Here is a 6,000-nt window from a genome sequence, read left to right as displayed (position 1 = left end):
GATATCTGACTGTAATCCTGGCAACTTCTCATTTTTTCTCTGAATACCTGCTATGTTCTTTGTTTGGAGAACACAGTTGTTCTGAAGTATCGTCTCCCTTGCAAAATAGTGAAAGTAAAAAGTCTTTTCTTAATGGTTCTGTGTCTTGAGTTCTCCTTTCACAATTGGTAATTGTTGAAGCTGGGTGAACAACTTCTCTCTAATTTTGTATATGCTCTTAAATTTCCATAATAAAAAATTAAAATAATATAGAAGGACTACACACAGTATTAAAGATATTGTTACTGCTTTCATGCAGAGACACAGGGCTTAGTCTAATTTTAGCTAGTTTCCAAACCTGAAGGCTACTTGGAAGCTGTATACAATTTTACAGCACATACTGCTGGTAGAAATGACAAATCATCACAATGATGGTACTGGGGTTGGCAGCCTGGACCCAAGGAACGTTATCTTTGTAGTTGTGAAGCTGGTGTTTTCTGGCCTCACTAGTGAGGCTGGGTTCCTTAATGTCAAACAGAGATGAAAGGGGCCAGAGTTTCCCTATCATTTGTTGTGTTCAGTGTGCATGTCAAAAATATATCCCAAAGCTATGGCAACTGAAAAATATTTGTTTTAGTCAGTGTTTGGGAAACAACTGCTGGTATTTGGCTTTAGGGATGGCTTCTTCAGCATTGGTATTGGCACATTCAATTCACAATAAAGTCCAACAGCACTGTGTTGTTTTTTAAAATCCCATATGGACTTACTCTGTAAAACCTCTTGGCACACTTGCACATTTTTGTTTCTGGAGGTTCCCTTGGATTTGTTTGGCTCCGGTATCATGATTATTTATTATATTTTCCCTTGAAATATAGAAAGAAAGAACTCGCTTGTTACATTTTGTCCTTTGTATATTTAACAAGTATTTATTGATCTCCTACTGTGTATGAAGCTTTATTCTTGGCACTCTGGAAAGGTATGAAAATCAATCAGATAAATATTTTGATCTCAAGGTGCTTTCAGCCCAATCAGGAAGACAAGTTACGGGCCAGGCATTGAACTAGATGCTGAGGATGCAGAGGTGAACATACAAAGTTCCTGACTCTGTGCTGCTCCACGTAATTAAGACAGATAAGTACAGAAATCAGAGAAGGCCTTACGGAAAAAAGTAAGCTTGAAGATGGAGTCATAAAGGACAAATTAGAGTTAGCTAGACAAAACAGAGTGGGACGGAAGGTGTCTTTTTCAGTTGTCTCAAGATGTCTTTTCTGGTTGGTTGGTTCATTTCACAACCAAACAAAGTCCCCACATCCATAATTCCTTTTAGTTAAAATTCCAATCCAGCCCATTACCTCGTAGGTAATGTCTCCTATGTTCTCCTTATCGTACACGCAAAAGAGACAGCTCCAAATTCCCCTAACTGCTGACAGCCCTCCAGCCCACCCAGTGGGCCCAAGTCCCTTCTTTGAGCCTGAGGAAGGGATGATTTGGGGTGAGTTATCTGCCAAGTATGACAACTTGAAGTGCTTCCTATTCCAGATTAATTTATTCAAGACTCTTATATTCATTGTCTGTGGGGTAGGGCTCAGGGTAAAATGTTGAGGACACGTGCGGCATAGGATTGGGAGTGGGGCTTAGGGGCAGAGTTCCTCAGCCTTAATACTACCTAACTGATCTCAGTCTTTAATAAAACTGGCTGTTAGAGATTCTAGATCTTGGTAGAGGAAAAAAAAAACCTATCACCAAGCTTCTTTGCCCCCTTTCCTTTCCCAGCTTTTCTAGGGTCAAAGGAAAATGACTGAAATTCATGCCCTGAGATGAAGAGTGATGCTACAGTTATTAAATTCAACTCTCCAACCAGCAGGAGGCCCCCTCTGCTAAGAAGAACTAACAGTTTTATAGGGTGTGGCTGGGAAGCTCAAAACCACAGGGCTCCAAATCCTACCCCCTCTCGGGGGTCATGTGGCCTCTGTGTGAGCTTCCTCAGAGAATGAAGACCTTATAATTCTCATTGTTAGCAGGTATCTTCCTGTGTTTCACTGAAATCCCCCTCCCTGTGTTGGGAGTTTTGCTCTCTCTTGCTCCATAGTATGTCATGATTTGGGTGGTGTGTGTGTGTGTGTGTGTGTGTGTGTGTGTGTGTGTGTGTAGGATATAAATCCCTGACAGCTGGAAAATGCACTTTAATTTACAGTAGTAATGGTTTTGTTGCCTTGGTACAGTTATATTAAAAGTGTTCAGGACTAATAACAGCTAATATGAATTCGTACTTTTCATGTGCTGTTTGTTTCCCAAGGCTGCTGTAACAAAGTACCACAGACTGGGAGGCTTAAACAACAGAAGAGTATTGTCTCACAGTTTTGGAGGCTGGAAGTCTGAGATCAAGGTGTTGGTAGGGTTGGTTTCTTCCAAGGGTTCTGAGGCAGAATCTGTTCCATGCTTCTCCCCTAGCTTCTGGTGGTTGCTGGCCACCTCTGGTGGTCCTTGGCTTGTAGAATCATCACCCCAAGTCTGCCCTCATCTTCACATGATGCTCTCCCTCTGTGAGTGTCTGTGTCCAAGTTTTCCCTTTTTAAGAGGACACTGACCATATTGGATTAGAGTCCACCTGAATAACTTCATTCTTGTGAACTAATTATGTCTGCAATGACCCTATCTCCAGAGAGGGTCACAGTTTGATGTACTGGAGATTAGGACTTCAACGTATGAATTTTGGTGGATGCAATTCAACACATTAACATGTGTCAATGCTTGAATATATTCGTGATTTTATTCTCACAACACTTTTAGGTAGGTAATGTTACCCTCATTTTAAAGATGAGGAAAAGGAGGCTTAAGTAATTTAGTAGTTTGTTCAAGATTGCACAGCCAGTAAGTGGCAGAAGCAGGATTTAGAACCTAGACACTCTGCTTCTAGAACCCAGGATTTTAACTACTTCATTGTACTGTCTTATTTCTCCTTATATCATTTTTACTTCCCTTTCCCTTATAGTTGCAGAAAGTCACTTGTCAGAAACCAATAAACATCAGTACAGTAGTAAGTAAAATTTCTATGGTACCCTAACACTGCCACCTGGTGGTGGAAACAATTAAAGCGGCTTCTAACTTCCTAGCAAAAGTTGCCTTACCTGAAATGTTCACTGGCATTTTCCTCTAATTACAACAGTTCAGCCAAACAAGTATGGACTCTGCTTGATATTGCCTTGCACCAAACACAAGCCATAAGAGAAAAAATAAGAATGGAATAGCACAAATTTTGAGCCCTTGATGGGCTCTAAATTTTGCTAAAGTATATAACTCATTATATTGATAGAAAACTCTTTAGTGTCTATTCTGTGATAATACATATTTAATAACTTTGTATTTTTGAAACCTATACTTGGTCTTTTCTTTTGGCTGTGCCGCCCGTGGGATCTTAGTTCCCCGACCAGGGATTGAACTCTTACCCCCTGCAGTGGAAGCATGGAGTCTTAACCACTGGACCACCAGGAGAGCCCTACCTGTTCTTATTCTATTTTGAAAAACTGGTTTCTCCTGATGCCCTTGCTCCGGTGACTCAGTATAGACATTATTTCATTCTGTTGTTCAAACTCAGGATTCAAAAATAAAGAGATTAGTTAGCAATTACTAACCACTTACTATTCTTTAAAGGAAAAAAAAGGAGGGGGTGTACAGAATTGGCTTTGTTGCTTTTCCACCTCTGGGCATGCTATTTCCTAGGCCTTCATCTGGTAACTCTTTCTACAGTTTGCAATCTACTATTAGGTTATTAATTTATTATTTTATGTCAGTAAGGTTTCCTGTTTATCCAATGGTTTATAATCTATCACTATAATTATTTATTTTGATGCTGAAATTACCCCACATTTGACCAATGCTGCCCACTGTGAGCTGGCTCCTGTGATCTGCTGACACATATCCATTGTTCTTGGATACTTCCTTGCTTTCCTGCACAAAAAAATTTTCCAAGCTAATCTAGTATTGTCCCTACTCTGGCCATGGAATCAGCAATTTTTTCAAGGAGCTCTTTTGTAATTCAGCTATACTTCAATTAAAAAAGGAGCCCTTTAATAAAAACAAAGAAAACAAAAACCAAAACCATGAAGGAACTGGAGTATTGAATAAAAAAAAAAGGAGCCCTGGTTTATTTTACTGGAGAATGTTATTTAGAAGCCAAGATCTGAGTGCCAGCTAGAGGATATATGTATATATATACATGGTATATTGAAAATCATGAGATCACACCGATATTTCTAATTTCAATCTAATATCACGGAGCCCACTCCAGTTTTCTCTTTTTTCATATCTGCAACTCCCTTCTCCGATGGCGAGAAGCCTGGCACTCCTTACCCTTAGCATGCTTACTTGTTTCATCAACGCCACTGTGCAGCCCATCTCCCATCGTAGCTGCTGCCCCTCGGCCTGTGTGGATGGCCTCCTCACTCACTTGGGCCACACCCGAACCAGACTTCTGCTCTGCATGGACATCTTCCTCATCCTGCTCCGCCGTGACACTCTGATCTAAGTCACCAAGTCCCCCCATGTCCCCGGACATGAACGCTACCTTCCTCTGACTTGCCTAATGGTTTCAGGACCGAAGGGTTAAAGAACAGGAAAGAAGGGAAGGGAAGGGAAAGGGGAGGGAGACTAGAAAGAGCTGCACACAATTAAAAAAAAAACAAAAACCGATTACAGCAAATTCTCTTTCACTCACTTGTGTTCTGATGTGGCTTCATTCCCTACTAGAATGTAAGCTCCATGGATGGAGCCTGTGTCTGTCTTATTTACCATTATATGCCTAGACCTTAGCGTATTCCCTGACACAAAGTACATATGTGAAAACTTTTTGAATGAATGAATGAATGTATAACAGGAGAAAAAAAAAGAGCTTTATAAATACCATGTTGGGAAATGTACATAACCTACAATCCCACTTGTCTAAGCCTTAGCCTGACATCCAGCTGTGTCACATCTGGCACAGTGTGTGGCAGGCACATAGTAGGTATTCAAGAAATTATTTTTAAATGGATAGATCCAAGGAATTATCTGATACATTCATTTCATCTATTGTGTGTCACAGTGAAAAAAAAAAGCTGGAAACTATGGTCTTAAATGATGAATGAGGTTAACTAAATTTTCAAACGATACCAGGACGGGTAAGCTCAATGTTCAGTTTGGACATAATGCTTCACATTTAACAACTGCTTGTTAAACTGGTGAAGTGTAATTAGTCAGAGATAGAAATGGAGTTGGCTAAATTCAAGCTAAGAAATCTGAGGAGGAAAAAAGAAATTGAATAATGTAAATACAGGGTATGACTGGCTGTGTGCAAACACAGAATAAGAGATCTGTGGGTCCCAGCGGAGACAAGACACTAATGACAAAAGGAAGATGCAGAGGGTTAGCTCTGATTATAGCCTTAAGAATGGGTCCTCATTTTAAGTTTTAGTGACATAATTAAGTTGTTAACTAGCTTCTGTTTACTTGTTACTAATGCTTCCTTCTTCCCAGGCAGTAGGAGTGCTTTTCAAACTAAAATAACTCAATATCCTCCCCCCATCCAGGTAGAGTGTGAAAATCGGGTCCTACAAACTTTTAAGCTGAAATACGCGGGTAATTTTACATCACTCTGAAAGAGGAACTGTTCATCCGTCCAACGAGTATTGATGGTTTACTCTACGCAGGGCATTGTCTTGGGTGCAGGAGGTATATGGCTGGCAGGGCAGATTGGATCCCTGCTTTCATGGTGCTTGCAGCCTAGGAGGGGCCAGAGCATAGGGGAACCGGGGCGGATAAAGGCACAGATCACAGAGCCAGGAAGTCTGATGCAAAGTGGGAACGTCAGTGTTTTGGACAATGAATCAGTCCTTCAGACTATATGGTCACTCTTGTTGCTTGCAATATTGTTAACGCCACAGAACATACTTCCCTGAAGCAGGCATAAATGATGTTTTTGTTTTCCCCCCTGCTCCCTGCCTTGGTAAGGCAGGTAATTGGCATTGCTTAGAATCCACTACATTT

The sequence above is a fragment of the Stenella coeruleoalba genome (genome assembly GCF_951394435.1).
Source record: "Stenella coeruleoalba genome assembly, chromosome: 8".
Lineage (NCBI taxonomy): Eukaryota > Metazoa > Chordata > Mammalia > Artiodactyla > Delphinidae > Stenella > Stenella coeruleoalba.
The sequence above is the reverse complement of the archived record's forward strand: the minus strand, read 5'-3'. Positions refer to the sequence as shown.